At 41.8% G+C, this 16,507-nt stretch overlaps 1 protein-coding gene across 6 annotated transcripts in view; it reads left to right on the forward strand.

Annotated features, from left to right (window-relative positions):
• Positions 1–16,507, forward strand: part of TCF12 (transcription factor 12) — a 232,552-nt gene that overhangs the window by 98,961 nt on the left and 117,084 nt on the right. The window lies entirely within an intron of this gene.

Here is a 16,507-nt window from a genome sequence, read left to right on the forward strand (position 1 = left end):
ACAGATTTTCTTTTTAAATTAATATTAGCGCATCAGGAATTTCCAGACTTGAGTTCTCTTCAAATTTATTTGTCTTGTTCGTGTGACACTGAGATGGGAAAAGAACCTGCTGAGCGCAAACTTCTCCTGGCTTGTTCTCCTGATTGGTGGAGGTCAGAACACTCAACTAGGAAATGTCAAAAGTTCATCCTCATGGCAGTGGCTATTTAGAGGGAACCAATCAGCATGTGTTAGCATAAATAATGCTTGGCAATGCTTTATATGTGCTAAAATTATTATCCTCACCATCCCCTGGGGACGTTTGTGCCCCCAGGGATGGTCAAGATATTAAGTTATAAAGCCCATCCCATCCCTAGGCGGGGACTTAAACTAACCGTAGCTTACTGTTAGCTGCGACCGTAGCACCTCCCCGACGGCTTGAATGGCGGCTCGCGTCATCGCTCTGCTCCCTAAGGGGACTACTTGCCGGGGGGGACTTTATAACTTAATATCCTCACCATCCCTGGGGGGCACAAACATCCCCCGGGGATGGTGAGGATAATGATTTTAGCATATATAATACATTGCCAAGCGTTATAAATGCTAAAATATGCTGATTGGTTCCCTTTAAGTGAACATGTCTGGTGTAAGAATGGCATATGGAGGAGGTAGAGAAGCCAACCTCTATGATGCATAGTTTTATATGATAGGTAGCAAGATTTTGGAGTAAGGGTGCGTTCACACTGCAGAATCTCCGCTCACTGAATTCAGCGAGCAGAGACTCCGTCTGGTGGCCACAGTCGAAAATACTTCGGCGCTAGGGCTGCAGGGCACTGAGCCGTCACCATTGACAGCTGTGCAGTGCTCACGGAATCTGCACAAAGAATGAACATGTTCTTTCTTTGCGCTGAAATTCCACAGTGTGAACTGGTCTCACGGAGACCCATTCACACTAATTCCGTGGGAATTCCGTAGTGTGAACGTACCCTAAAAAAATAGAAACCGGACAGGACTCCTAGAAGAGACACTGTGAGTCCTACAACACCCATGCAGACTGATTGACAACTGTCCCTTTATCAGTGTGTACATAGAAGGTTGTCAATCATTCCTTGTGGGCGGAGTATGCAGGACCCCTAGAAGTCTTGATGGGATTTACGATCTTTCTTTACTCAAAATTCTAGCTGTAAACCTCACAAACCTGTACATTGTTTCTGCGTCTCTCTCATCGTATCCTGCTATCAAAGTGGGCAGTATGAATCACTTGACAGGTTCACTTTAAGACATTTTGTTGAAACATTGACTTTTAGATTGTAAAGTCTTGGTAAATGCTTTGTATCAAATTGTAAGACCTTTTTATGAAAGTAATGAAAGTAAACAGCTTTTGTTTTCCTTGCGCTTTTCATACTTATCTAGCACACGTCTTATTCTAGCACATGTTCTACTGAAATGTTTTCCATTTTAAGACACTTATGGCTGATACAGCAGTGTGGAAACACTTTACTGTGCAGTCCATTGAAAAGGATTCATGTTATTTAAGCCTTACTGTGGAACTTCCCATTACTGATATGAGGTAGTTGGTAGAGATAAGCGAAGTTACAGTAATTCGATTCATCACAAACTTCTCAGCTCGGCGGTTGCTGACTTTACCCTGCATAAATTAGTTCAGCTTTCAGGTGCTCCGGTGGGCTGGAGACTCTCTCTCCTAGGACTGTATCCACCTTTTCCAGCCCACCGGAGCACCTGAAAACTGAACTAATTTATGCAGGGTAAAGTCAGCAAACGCCGAGCTGAGAAGTTCGTGAGGAATCAAATTACTGTAACTTCGCTCATCTCTAGTGGTAATGTATTCATTTTATGAGTTTTCCATAAAATAGAGACCTCAAAGGGGCATACCAGTTTAAAACTGATGCCAGAAAGTTAAACAGATTTGTATATGACTTCTATTAGAAAATCTTAATCCTTCCAGTACTTATTAGCAGCTGTATACTACAGAGGAAATTCTTTTCTTTTTGGATTTCTCTCATGACCACAGTGCTCTCTGCTGACACCTCTGTCCATGTTAGGAACTGTCCAGAGCAGGAGCAAATCCCCATAGCAAACATATGCTGCTCTGGACAGTTCCTAAAAGGGACAGAGGTGTCAGCAGAGAGCACTGCGATCGTGACAGAAAAGAAATCCAAAAAGAAAAGAATTTCCTCTGTCGTATACAGCCGCTAGTAAGTACTGGAAGGATTAAGATTTTTTTTTAATAGAAGTCCTATACAAATCTTTTTAACTTGCCCTTGCCCTTGCAAAAATAGTTTGCTGAGTATAGGCAGTTGTGTGAACTCCATATTTGTCTGTTATTTTGGCGGGCACACAAGGTACACTATACACTAATTCACACCTATTAGGTTCTCTTTACAAGTAAAAGCCACCTAGTTTATACAGCTATGTAGTTATGTATGTATGTATGTATGTATGTATGTGGAGGAAAGCTGCATTTTATTGGTGGGTACAACCCTCTCCACTCTTTTTTCATTATTTATTTATTTTAATCTTTTATCTACCGTAGTTTCAGGCTTAAGTATTATTTGTAACAAGTTAGCATGTTTCCTTTATTGTTTATTCTTTATTCATGTTGTCTTTATTCTGACATTCCGTTATTGTAGCATGTTCATAATGTGAGGTATTATTTTGTTGCCTGTGTGACCTATTTTTGCTATCTCCGTATTGTCCTTTTAAGACACAGCCATGGTAATCTAAGTGGATTAGCTAAATCCAAATCCTGGTGGTCTGCAATTTCTTCTGGAAATCTTCCTGCTTTGTCTATATTTTCTTAATCTTTTTTTTTTTTTTCTTCTTCTTTTTTTTTTCTTTTTTCTCTTTAACACGGTATGCAAAGGTTGCTGTGTCTGCTGGGAATAACTCTGTGTACAACCAACCTCCATTTATTACACTTTCCAAATATATGCATTACATAGAGAAACTTAATTGTAATACAATAGCAGGTTTAAACCACTTGACTTGGGAATACTTCAGAGCCCATTTCTACTTAGATAAATCAGTCAATTTCTGTAGTACATATTTAATGTATGTTTACAGGACAAATCCCTATTATGGCATTAAATACATACTGCACATGGAATTGAGAAATGTGTTGTCAATGAGTGACACATGTTTTAATGTAACAGGTTAGGATTGGATTTGAGCGATTCTACAGTAAGTTTTGCTGAAGCCGAATGTAATAAACTTACTGTCATTATGTAAAAGTTGTTCTGCTTTCCAAATGTTTTGCTTCATTGTAGACTTTTTTTTTTTTAGGGAATTGAAACACTTGGAAAGCGGACCACTTTTTACAATTCTAAATGAATAGACGGCCGATTCCTTAAATTTGGGATTGGCAAATCTTAAAGCGCACTCGTCAAATCCAACAGAAAACCATTTTTTAAAAAATAAATCACTCAGTACCTAATCCTGACCATATATATCTAATTTTTATGTGTCTAGCACCTCTATTTGTTTATTTTATTACACTTTTAATTTAGCTCACTAGTCTGAATTCCTCTCAAAGGGAGTGGGCATGGCCTCACTGTGCAAGTCTCTGCCCCCTCCCTGAGTATGCTGTCTGCTCACATCTCCAATCACACAGCTGTCAATCAAGGAAGTGTGTCCATGACATAGGGGATGATGCATGGACACAGCAGGACTAGTATGTGTCCAAGCAGGCAGGGGGGCAGTTGTTTGACTGGCTTTTTCAGAATGAAATACTGAAAATTTTCTAATGAAAGCAATTGCAAAATTATTTAAAAAAACAAAAACATGCACTTACCTTTCTCACTTCGTACACTACTGTGGCTGCTCTGGGTTTAGAACTGTGATTTCACAGATTGCTTAGCCGGTCTGTGGTCTCTGATTGGCTGAGCAGACTTGTACCCTTCTAATCAGACAGCAGAGACTGGAGCTCAATAATCCTGCTGGCAGTGTGGGAGTGAGGAAAGTACGCGTTTTGTTTTTAACTGCCCACTACCTTTGCAAACGCATAAAAACCTTGATGCCCATAAAACCCATTTAACCCCCTTAAGGACACAGCCCGTTTTGGCCTTAGGGACACATCCAGTATTATATTTTAGTTAGTTTTTTTCCTCCTCGCTTTCTAAGAATCATGACCTTTAAATTTCCATCCACAGACCCATGTGAGGGCTTGTTTTTTGTGTGACCAATTGTACTTTGTAATGACATCACTCATTTTACCATAAAATGTATGGCGCATCCATACAGGGAATTGAAAAGAAAACTGAAATTTGGGGATTCGTCTTCAAGCTGTACACTTTACAGGAAAATGACCCACAGAATAAAGAAAATATGTCAATACAATGAAAATGATACCCATGATTACATACTGTTCTATTGTACTGTTTAAAAAAAAAAAAATACACACACACACACACACACACACACACACACACACACACACACACACACACACACACACATATATATATATATATATATATATATATATATATATATATATATATATATATACCGTATATACTCGAGTATAAGCCGACCCGAGTATAAGCCGAGACCCCTAATTTCAACCCAAAATCCCAGGAAAAGTTATTGACTCGAGTATAAGCCTAGGGTGGGAAATACCTCATCCCCCCCTGTCATCATCCAGACCCGTCATTAACATCCTCATCATCCCCTTGTCATCATCCCACACATCCCCCCTTCATCATCCCCTTGTCATCATCCCACACATCCCCTTATCATCCCACACATCCCCCCTTCATCATCCCCTTGTCATCATCCCACACATCCCCCCCTTCATCATCCCCTTGTCATCATCCCACACATCCCCTTATCCCACACATCCCCCCTTCATCATCCCCTTGTCATCATCCCACACATCCCCTTATCCCACACATCCCCCCTTCATCATCCCCTTGTCATCATCCCACACATCCCCTTATCCCACACATCCCCCCTTCATCATCCCCTTGTCATCATCCCACACATCCCCTTATCCCACACATCCCCCCTTCATCATCCCCTTGTCATCATCCCACACATCCCCCCTTCATCATCCCCTTGTCATCATCCCACACATCCCCTTATCATCCCACACATCCCCCCTTCATCATCCCCTTGTAATCATCCCACACCCCCCCCCCTTCATCATCCCCCCCCCCCTTCATCATCCCCACACCCCCCCCCCCCCCCTTCATCATCCTCTTCTCATCATTCGCCCTCAGTGGTCTTCAACCTGCGGACCTCCAGAGGTTTCAAAACTACAACTCCCAGCAAGCCCGGGCAGCCATCGGCTGTCCGGGCTTGCTGGGAGTTGTAGTTTTGAAACCTCCGGAGGTCCGCAGGTTGAAGACCACTGCGGCCTTCAACATGCGGACCTCCAGAGGTTTCAAAACTACAACTCCCAGCAAGCCCGGGCAGCCATCGGCTGTCCGGGCTTGCTGGGAGTTGTAGTTTTGAAACCTCCGGAGGTCCGCAGGTTGAAGACCACTGCGGCCTTCAACATCATCCAGCCCCCTCTCACCCCCTTTAGTTCTGAGTACTCACCTCCGCTCGGCGCTGGTCCGGTCCTGCAGGGCTGTCCGGTAAGGAGGTGGTCCGGTGAGGAGGTGGTCCGGGCTGCTATCTTCACCGGGGGCGCCTCTTCTCCGCGCTTCCGGCCCGGAATAGAGCCGTTGCCTTGACAACGACGTATCTGCGTCGTTGTCAAGGCAACGTGACTATTCTGAGGCCGGGCCCGAAGCGCTTAGAAGAGGCCTCCCCGGTGAAGATAGCAGCCCGGACCACCTCCTCACCGGACCACCTCCTTACCGGACAGCCCTGCAGCACCGGACCAGCGCCGAGCGGAGGTGAGTACTCAGAACTAAAGGGGGTGAGAGGGGGCTGGATGATGTTGAAGGCCGCAGTGGTCTTCAACCTGCGGACCTCCGGAGGTTTCAAAACTACAACTCCCAGCAAGCCCGGACAGCCGATGGCTGCCCGGGCTTGCTGGGAGTTGTAGTTTTGAAACCTCTGGAGGTCCGCAGGTTGAAGACCACTGCGGGTGGGGGAGTTCACTCGAGTATAAGCCGAGGGGGGTGTTTTCAGCACGAAAAATCGTGCTGAAAAACTCGGCCTATACTCGAGTATATATGGTAATATTATTATTATTATTATTATTATTTTTTTCACACAAAATGAGTATTTTTAAAATGTCCCTATTTTGACCACCTATAGGCTAAGTTTCCACTTTGCTTTTCTTGTCTGGCAGTTTTTGGATATGTCACTGCAGTTTTTGAGCCAAAGCCAGAAGTGTATTCAAAAGGAATAGGACATATAAAGGAAGGACTTACACTTCTCCTCCCTTATGGATCCACTTCTGACTTTGGCTCAAAAAATGCAGTGGCAGTTTTCCAAAAACTGCCAGAAAAAATACCAAGTGGAAACTTAGCCATAGCCTTCTCATTTTTGCATATACGGAGATGTATGAGCGCTTGTTTTTGCATATGTGTGACTGTTTGCATTTTATCTTTTTTTTAATGTATTTATTTATTTTGTATGTTAACGCCGTTCACCGTACAGGATCATTTACATTATATTTTGATAGTTCGGATAATGTGTGTAATTATTTATTTATTTATTTTTGAGTAAAATGGGGGAAAATGGGTTATTAAAATTGGAAGGGGCTTTTTCACATTCTTTTTAACTTTTTTTTTTCCCCAACACTTATTTTACACTTATGTCACCATAGGGGACTATCTATAGCAATCATCAGATTGCTAATACTGTTCAATGCTATGCATAGGCATAGCACTGATTAGTATTATCGGCGATCTTCTTCTCTGGACATTGAGCAAACCAGAGAAGATGATCACCAATACAAATATTAAAAAGACCTTGGAGAGAGGCAGAGGCAGGTGAGGGGACCTCCGTCTGCCATCTTGGCTGATCTGATCCCCGCGGCTGATCAGCCATTGCAAGTGCCACATTGCCGCAGATGCTGTGATCTTTCGTGCATGATGCGAGCACCACTCAGGCGCTCGGGTCTTGTACAGGATGTAAATGTATGGGGTTAAGACACATTCATAATACAAGTATACAAACTATAGCTGTTTTCACACCAAAACTTGGATGTACATCAAGATAATTGCCCAGCATATAACTGCAATGTGTCACTATTTGGCATATGTTGGTCATTGGCTACAATCTGTTCTTTTTTTATTTTTTTTTATTTTTTTTTTGCTGTGGTTTGCTGTATGGGTAATAGGATACTTTTTTGATCTTCAGTGTGAATGGAAGTCTATGGCCAAACTGCAGTTCAGGGACTGCTATGTGTAAGGGTTTTTTAGCCTGGTAGACCCATCCCAATAAGTGTTTAATGAGCCCTTTTCACAGCTTATATATGTACAGAATTAACAACCACACATCCTCTGTTTAGACAGGGCCCAATGATCGGCGATCCCAGCGATCAGCTGGTGAACAATCATTTGCTTGTCTTTTACACTGGGCAATAATTGGCCTGTTTGGCTGATAATCGTCCCATGTAAAAGGCCCCTTAGATGACGCACATGAGCCAAGCCCAGTATAGAATTGGAACAATGCAAGTCATTTTAGAATTAGTGCTCAGTGCATGTATTTGCTTTAAAGCAATACTTTACTGCTTGTGTTATTAGTGCTTTTGTGCTGCTAAATAAATATGATCAGTTTCGGGCCTTGGATATGTTAACAAGTGTAGACTTCAGCATCATATTTCATTGCTGCTGTTAGCACTTAAAAGAATCATTACTAAAACAGGAGGAATTATACGTCAAGAGGATGTTGTTATTTTGAGTATTATGCTCAGCCATAAGCGTATTTGCCTGAAGAGATAGTGGATTATAAAGTGTCACTGTCTTTCATGATGGAGCTCTTAAACACTTTAATGATCTTGTACATACCAGAAGAGAGCGAAAATTCTAACAAGGGTTGATAATGATTCAATAATGAACAATTTGCCACAGAAAGATGCATTTCCATATTCATTTAGTTATTTTTGAAGTGTGCTGTGCATGCAGCAAAGCTATTATGTAGCTTGTCTCTCGTGTTTCCAGCTAATGAATTCCAGAATGATCCTGTTGATGCATAGAGATAGAGACTTTGCTTTTAGCCAAGATGAAAAACGTGCAATCCGCTGGCACACGGGTAAGCAATTAGCATCAAACAGATTATTATAAGGACACCCTACTATAAAAGTACTTTTGAGTTTTGACCATAGCTGTGATTTTCTTTAAGTGGCACCATTTAGAGTTCACATTCTTTTCTGTCGTCTTTTGTAGATTAGTTATGGTGCTTTTAAACGTAATAGAGATTCACATACAGTACAAGCTGATTTCATCCCTCAGAGCGCTGGAGTCGGATCATTAGTGCTGGAGCGTCATCAGACTTGCCTATTGCAGCAAACCTGTTTAGTGGCATTACCATTACGATGTAAATGTAGAAACACAGTCCAACACCCCCACCTCCTTCTTTCTTTTTCTTGCTATCATTTTGAAATGTTAGTATACGGTAGTTAGATGTAGTTCAGGAATGTTTGCAGCAACTCTGCGGACAAAAGACTAACCTAATCATTTATTAGGGTGCATATACTTGCAGCGGGTTCAGCCACGTGCATTTTGGATTTTATTGTGGTTTTTCTGCTGCAGTTGTTATCCATGGAATATTAAAAAAAATTACACTTTAAAAATGTAAGTGTTTGATGAATCTGCACCTGCAGATTATTTTTTACAGGTTTTAAAAATTTTACCCACTCGCTGCTTCTGTAAATGCTGCATATTTCCTGCATATAAATTCTACAGCATTTCTGCTGTGTGACTATACCCTTAGATCAGTGTTTTCCAACCAGGGTGTCTCCAGCTGTTGCAAAACTACAACTCCCAGCATGCTGGGAGTATGTTTTGCATCAGCTGGAGGCACCCTGGTGGGGAAACTGACTTTGTTCATTAATGGCCTTTGCAGATAAATGTTACCCTTCTTGTCTGCTGTCTCTTGCCCACGGTCTCCTCCCAAGCACTCTCTCTCCCTCAGTCTCTGCTTTCCTGCTGTCTCATACTTCCTGCAGAATCTGGCCTACCGTCCACTGCCACACAATCTCCTGCTGCCCCCAATTTACTATATTCTGCTTCCCGCAGACTCTTGCCCCTTCAGTATCTTGCCTGCTTTCTTCTGCTTTTTCTCCTGTCTTTTGCCTTGTGTCTTCTGCCAGTCTCTTTTTTTTTTGCTCAGTCTCCTACTGCACACTCTCTTGCCTGCTGCTACTACTGTCCTGGGTTTAGTTTAGTTTTTTCATAGTCTTCCTTGGGGTTGGGTGGCGTCGCATCTCAGAAAAGCCAAGAGGTGTTATTACGGTTTGCTGACATATTTGCTATTTAATGATGATATTTTATTAAACAAATCACTTTAGCGTCATCGCACAGTAAAGATTATACGGATTTTATCATGGTTGCTTTCTATGGCAGTCTAAAGTTAGCATTTTTCTTTTTGAGGCCTTAATAAAGTTTTGTTGACTGCTCTAATATCTCGGGTGTTGCCACAGCTATGGCTGAAAGAACAGCTGTTTCCACTGTGTGTCATAGTGACGTCTTCAGTAATATATTTTAGTATTTTTTATTGGCCAGGGCAATTTAGATAAAGCTTTTATGACCGGAGTAAAAAAAAAAAAATAATAATTCTTCTGAGCCAGCTGACATGAATGAACAGTAGCAACACAGGATAACAAAAGTCTTGCTAAATGGACTGAACATACCGAGGTCAGGAAGTGATTAAAGGGGTATTCCAGGCCAAAACTTTTTTTTATAGATCAACTGGCTCCGGAAAGTTAAACAGATTTGTAAATTACTTCTATTAAAAAATCTTAATCCTTGCAATAGTTATTAGTTCTGAAGTTGAGTTGTTGTTTTCTGTCTAACTGCTCTCTGATGACTAGCGTCCCAGGAGCTGTGCAGTTCCTATGGGGATATTCTCCCATCATGCACAGCTCCCGGGACGTGACATCATCATTGAGCAGTTAGACAGAAAACTTCAGAAGCTGATAACTATTGGAAGGATTAAGATTTTTTAATAGAAGTAATATACAAATCTGTTTAACTTTCCGGAGCCAGTTGATATAAAAAAGGTTTTGCCTGGAATACCCCTTTAAGCTGGTCCCTTCCCTGAACATATAGGGGGAAATTTCATTGTTAGTATAGGTAAACTAAACTATTTTTGTACACCTTTTGTGTACATGTGTACATGCACAAAAATTCATTATTTTATTAAATGTTGCAGAGCATCTGATAAATATAATGCTAGTACACTTTATTTATTATTTATATGTATGAACACTTTATAGGTTTTTTTTCTCCTCTGTCACTTTTTTTTTCTTTTCTTAACCCATAGCGAAAAAAGATGTATTACGTTTTTTAAAATGCCGTTGACCGACATTTTTGGAACCCGGGTCTGGGCTGGTGTATGTTTGTGGTGTAATTGAGGGCTTTGTGACAAACTTTCAAATTTTTTTTTTCTTTCTATAGAAAACTGACACAATAAAAATCAGTAATCACTGCAAAGTGAAAGTCCCAAATCTTGCCACCAAAGTCATTTTAGCAAAAGATGACTTTGCAGAAAGTCGCACAAATTTTGCACGAAGCCACCTCAGTCATAGGGCAGAAGGATGACTAAAAAGCTTTATAAATCTCCCCAATACTGTTTGGTCAGCAGTGCTTTTAAGTCCTAACAGAAGCAGTATCAATTTGGGAAATGGCCAAACATAGTCCTTATTGCACCACATTCTCTTGTATTAGCATTAGTGGGCCTGCTGCGAATGTGTTGCAATATACATCGGTAAACGAAAAGTTGCTAACGTATGCAGGAAGCACTTTTTGAACCGTCCGTAAGATTTTTTTATTTTGCCACATAGGCAGTATTTACAGTGTCCTTGCACAGAAGAGTTCTATGTTCTAAAATAGTTTTTGTGCAGAAATGCCATAATATGATATGCAGTGGAATGTGCCTTAGTGCCACTGGGCTTTGTTTCTTTTTGCACTGAAGTCAACTTGTGTTGTAGCTAGATATTTGACATATACGTCCAGTGTATGATAATATGAAGTGGAAAATGTTAGTAAAACTATGTACAGACAGATGACAAAATTGCACCTTTTTGGCATTCTTTAAATTAGGGATCGACCGATTATCTGTATGGCCGAACTTATCGGCCGATAATCACGATTTTGGGCATTATCGGTATCGGCAATTACGGAATCAATGATCTGCAGCGGTGTCGCAGGGGTATAAATAGCTGATAATTTACACCGGAATATCGGTATAAGTTATCGGCTATCGGCCCTAACCTCCACAGATTATCGGTATCGGCCCTAAAAAAACGATATTGGTCGATCCCTACTTTAAATGAAAGGAGCCCAATAAATATACTTGTACATACACTGGTACTGGGTCACACACTAAACATAGGACTCAAATGTAATGTGAACAAAGCCTAAACTGCAATTAACAGAGCAAACTAGGTCCAGTGATGGTATATCAGCTCTTATATAGCTATAAATGGGTCTACTGCTACTTATCCTAGTCTTTTAGTTGACATTTCAGTGTATCTTTATTGATGAAGTGATATATCCTGTAGTAATATGTGATTTTTATCATGTGAATAATCCATGGCCATAGTTTGTAATGTAGCGGTTTGTTTTTCACACGCTCATACTTTTACATGTATGTACGGTAATAATTTATAACAATTTATAACTTTCCCTTCTTATTTTTGCCCCATAGTATTGTCTTATTTCCACTTCAAAATGCAGCTCTCATCTGGCTTTCATTTTACTTTCATAAAAGCTAATGGGTTTCCAAGAAATTAAATTATACAGTCATTTAGTGGCAGCGCTAAGTGCATGGCATTTTATTTCCCCTTGGGTCTCTGTACTCATGAGCATGTGTAGAATTTGTCCTTTGCTTATTCTGCTTTGGCTAAACTTGAGAGGCTAGTTCAGGGCCACACTTAATGTGATTTATTAATAAGAAGTAATAATTTACTAATAATTTACTATTTTACTTATATTTTTCTGCAACATTTTGTTTCCCTTTTTAAACTTTTACTGATTAGAAATTGTCATTATATGGCTGCAGAAGCTTTGTTCTGTATATGCAGATGAAAAATCTATGGTTAATAATATAAAATTACGATTTATGCCATAGCTATCCTTGCCTTACACAAAATGTTTCACTGCATCATTCTAGAATAATAACATACCTAAGGTAATACTCTATTTGCTGTATTGTTGGGTGGGAAATAACAACAAACAAAACATTCACCTTCCTCGCCCCCCTGGGTTCACGTAGTCTCTGCTGCAGCAGGCTTGCAGGCTTCTTGTGATGTCATAGGCCCACTCAGTGTATTAGTGCTGATAGTGGTATATTCCCCCCCCCCCCCACCCATCTGATCTAGACTTATAGCATTTAGATGCCTTAACCCCTTAAGGACTAAGCCCATTTGGGCCTTAAGGACTCAATTTTATTTTAACATTTTCGTTTTTTCCTCCTCACCTTCAAAAAATCCTAACTCTTTTTTTAATATTTTCATCCACAGACTAGTATGAGGGCTTGTTTTTTGTGCGACCAGTTGTCTGTTGTAATGCCATCACTCACTTTACCATAAAATGTATGGCGCAACAAAAAAAAATACTATTTGTGTGGGGAAATTAAAAAGAAAACCGCAATTTTGCAAATTTTGGAAGTTTTTTTTGTTTTCACGCCGTACAATTTACGGTAAAATTACATGTGTTCTTTATTCTTTGGGTCAATACAATTAAAATGATACCCATGATAACATTTCTATTACTGTCGCAAACTTTTTAACCAAATTAGTAGGTTTAATATTCCCCCCCCCCCCCCTCAATTTGAAGGCCTATAACTTTTTTCATTTTTCCCTATAAGCGGCGGTATGAGGGCTCATTTTTTGCACCGTGATCTGTAAATTTTATTGATACCATATTTGCTTAAATAAAACTTTGAATAAATTTTTTATTCATTTTTTTTGGGAATAAAATGTTATAAAAGAGCAGCTATTTTGGAGATTTTTTTTTTTTACGTTCACGCCGTTCACCGTACGGTATAATTAACATTTTATTTTAATAGTTCGGATATTTACGTACGCGGCGATAACAAATATGTATATAAAATTGATCACGGTATCTGAGGGGTTAATGGCGGACATCCGTGTGATCGCAGATATCCGCCATTACCAGCGAGCCCCTGGCTGCTATCAGCAGCCGGGACCTTCCGCACATGAAGAGCATCACTCCGATGCTCGCGGTTATGCATAGGACGTAAATGTACATCCTGGTGCGTTAAGTACCAGCTCACCAGGACATACATTTACGTCTGGCGTTGTTAAGGGGTTAATCACAAAATATGAACATGGTCCAAAATAATGAGCAGGGACGTTAAAGTGGTATTCCAGGATTTATTTTTATTTGACTATGCTACAGGGTCTGTAATGTTAGTGTAATTCATAATATAGCGTATGTTCCTATGTTTGGTGGTGGTCTCGCAATTCTTGTGTGATCTTTACCCCAATATTTTTTTTTTGAACAGCATACAGAATGAGACATTACATCACTAGTCAGGTGTTTATAGGAGCCTGTCTGCTTCAATGGGTGGAGTGATCGCTTGGTTGGAGGAAGATCATTCTGCAGGGAATTGTGGTTTTGCAACAGCTGGAGGCGCCCTGATTAGAAAACACTGGTCTATTGTTCACAGCAAAGCATGGAAGGCTGCACACCTGTGCTTCAATGGGAGGGGTGGCAAGGTGTGGGAAGGAGTAAAGTGACCTTACAAACAAGGAATTCTGGGACTTAATAGTTAAAGGGAGGGAACGCTAACAGGAAAATGCCATGTCACAAAAAGAAATCAGCAGCGTTACATGCCCCAAGACAAGCACAGATCCTTCCTAAGCATGTTCACTACTGTCTGGCAGGTAATTACTAAAATCACCTTATGGTGGATAAACCCTTTAAATGAAGTATGGGATAACAGTAGTCATAGTTAAAGGGGTACTCCGGCTCTAAGACATCTTATCCCCTATCCAAAGGAAAGGGGATAAGATGCCTGATCGCGGGGGTCCTGCCACTAGGGACCCCCGTGATCTTTCACGCATCACCCCGTTACCATCAGCCCCCGAAGGCGTCACGCTCCGCCCCCTCAATGCAAGCCTATGGGAGGGGGCATGACAGCTGTTATGCCCCCTCCCATAGGCTTGCATTGAGTGGGCAGAGCGTGACATCACACGGGGCGGTGCCGTGACACAATACTCACAATACTCGGAGCCCCGTTATCGGCAGTCATCAGACCCGGAGCAAACTTGCATTGGGAGCTGATTGTAACGGGTTGCTGCGTGAAAAATCACGGGGGTCCCCAGTGGCGGAACCCCCACGATCAGGCATCTTATCCCCTATCCTTTGGATAGGGGATAAGATGTCTTAGCGCCGGAGTACCCCTTTAAAGATAACAGATACAGAATGGGAAAATCACTCCTTTAAGGAAAAGAAGAAAAGTGCTAGATAAAGTGAGCACTACTTATGCTGCACTGCATGATATACATGTTTGACATGGTGTGCTTAGTACCAGGTGGCCATGCCATACGTGTACGTCTGGTTTTACCTAGGGGTTAAAAGAGTAAAACAAAAAATATAAGTGTATGTATGTTATTTATATTTTATTTTATATAGTGCAGCGTAGGCTTTAATTTGAGAATAATGTAGAGGTTCTTGTGCATTCCTCCTGCCTTCCTGTTTTAGCTGATGTGGCAGGCACGGGTAAGGCTCCATCATGGATGTACATCAGGGGTCTCAAACTCAAATTATCTGGGGGCCACTGGAGGCAGCAGCTGGGTGCGGCTGGGCCGCATGTACCCCTCACATATAATGCCCCCCCACACACACATATAATGCCCACATCTTGCGCCCCTCACCATCCACCAGCAACACCCCCCTCCAGCAGTAGCACCCCCATCATCCATCCACCAGCAAACCCCCACCCCCCATTCCCCCTACCCCCTGTGGTAATAGCATGAGCTGACGGATTATGGAGGTGCTACTGCTGGGGGGGGGGGGGGGGGGGGCATTAGGTAGGCAGCAGTTTTCCCACATTAGGAAGGTAGCAGTTTCCCAACATTATGTAACATAGTTTCCCTACATTATTAGCTAGCCATAGCACAGTTTCCCCACATTAGGTAGCATTACCACATATTCCCCACGTTATGTAGCCTTAGCACAGATTCGCCACATTAGGTAGCCGTAGGACAGATTCCCCACATTCGGTAGCCGTAGCACAGATTCCCCACATTAGGTAGCGTTACCACATATACCCCACATTACGAAGCCTTAGCACAGATTCCCCACATTAGGTAGCGCAGCACAGTTTCTCCACATTAGGTAGCCTTAGCAAACATTCCCCACATTAGGTAGCCTTAGCACAGATTCCTCACTTTCGGTAGCCGTAGCACAGTTTCCCCACATTAGGTAGCCATAGCACAGTTTCCCCACATTAGGTAGCCATAGCACAGTTTCCCCACATTAGGTAGCCGTAGCACAGATTCCCCCACCTGGACAGCGCTACTTACATCTGCCTGCGTTGACTTCCTGACGGAGGTGCGCGCTATAAGTGACGTCATCGCACGCAAAGCCAGAGGATCCATGGGAAATGTAGACTGCATTATAGATCCAATGCAGTGATGGATGTACATTAGGGGTCTCAAATTCCCGGCCCGCAGAACGAAATTTTGAGGCTCGCACCAGGGATCTGGAATTTGTATCGCCTGACGCCCGGGACATGCAGTTTCGGGCGCTGGGTAGGTGATTTCTTCAGGCATTTAGCCCTGCCTCCGGCAAGTAGGGATGAATTCCGGAAGACTTCACACACTTCGGCAGAAGAAATACCCTAAATTGATTGTCAAACAAGCACTAAGGAAAGTGCAACACAAATCCCAGAAGGAGTGCCTCATTCCGTACACAAAGAAGAAAGAGAACCTCACCGAACAAATGAACAAACAAAAACAAAAATTTTATTACCACCTTTTCGAATTTTGCCACCAGGATGAAAAAAATATTAAAAAGCAACTGGCATATCCTCCAAAATGACCCACACCTCAAAGGGAGGATCCCAGATCATCCACAGGTCACTTTCCGAAGGGCACCCACCTTAAAAAATATATTTGCCCCCAGCCAAATTCGGCAACATAAATGGAAAAAAGAAAATTCTACCTTCCCTGCTGGGAGCTTTAAGTGTGGCACTACACGAAGCAAGTGCTGTAAAGAAATAAGAAATCGGGTGCATGAAATAAAATCATATGCTACTGACAAAACATTCCAACTAAAATACAGGCTGACGTGCCAATCAGCCTATGCCATTTACCTTATAGATTGTGTCTGCGGCCTTCAGTACGTGGGTAGGACGACACAACCCCTGCACTGTCGAATCAAAAAACATAGACAGAATATTAGAAAGAAAT

The sequence above is a fragment of the Hyla sarda genome, chromosome 4 (genome assembly GCF_029499605.1).
Source record: "Hyla sarda isolate aHylSar1 chromosome 4, aHylSar1.hap1, whole genome shotgun sequence".
In the NCBI taxonomy this organism is placed as follows: domain Eukaryota; kingdom Metazoa; phylum Chordata; class Amphibia; order Anura; family Hylidae; genus Hyla; species Hyla sarda.